We start from the raw sequence: 661 nt of genomic DNA, 5'->3' as shown, positions 1-661 counted from the left end.
AAATTATACTATAACGCTTGATATTTATTCTTTTTTTCTAATCAAAATTAGCAATTTTATTTACTCTGACTCTATGTTCCCCTTAGTGAAATATTAATCCTCAAATTATTAACAAATAATAAAGTCTATAATGATCGAATGAAAATACCAATAAATTCTATAATTTTATTTTTTAATATCCTATAGTTAAGCATATCAAGCTAACTTTATCTTTAAGAAGTTTTAGTATTTTTTTATTTTTATAAGTATAACTTCAAATTTAGAACTAGTTAATAGCTAAGATTAATAACTAATATCTGAGATTTTACGGATTTCCTATACTATACCTATTTCTATTTGTTACACTATTTCCGTTATGTAAGCCCACTTAGCTCAGAGGTTAGAGCATCGCATTTGTAATGCGAGGGTCATCGGTTCAAATCCGATAGTCGGCTTTTTTTTCTCTATCGATGTTCTACGAACAAGAATCTGTTTTTTTCCGAATTAAATGGAGAATCCAGGATCTTTTATGTTTTTTACCTTACAATTTTGCTAGATACAAAACAATAAAATAAATAATATATATAAAAAAAATAAAGATTTTGATGAAATTCCATTTTTTGGGGTACTTTAGTTGATTTTACTCTGTTTATCCTGTAGTTTAATTCAGTTTTAATTTTGA

The 661-nt window shown here is 25.4% G+C and overlaps 1 non-coding gene across 1 annotated transcript; it reads left to right on the top strand.

The window, feature by feature from the left end:
* The first annotated feature begins 361 nt into the window (after positions 1 to 361).
* TRNAT-UGU lies at positions 362 to 434 on the top strand. The gene has a single exon. It is a non-coding gene; the product is annotated as a tRNA-Thr (tRNA).
* The last annotated feature ends 227 nt before the right edge of the window (positions 435 to 661 follow it).

This window comes from Triticum dicoccoides, unplaced genomic scaffold (assembly GCF_002162155.2).
Source record: "Triticum dicoccoides isolate Atlit2015 ecotype Zavitan unplaced genomic scaffold, WEW_v2.0 scaffold23067, whole genome shotgun sequence".
Taxonomy (NCBI): domain Eukaryota; kingdom Viridiplantae; phylum Streptophyta; class Magnoliopsida; order Poales; family Poaceae; genus Triticum; species Triticum dicoccoides.
The sequence above is the reverse complement of the archived record's forward strand: the minus strand, read 5'-3'. Positions and strand labels throughout refer to the sequence as shown.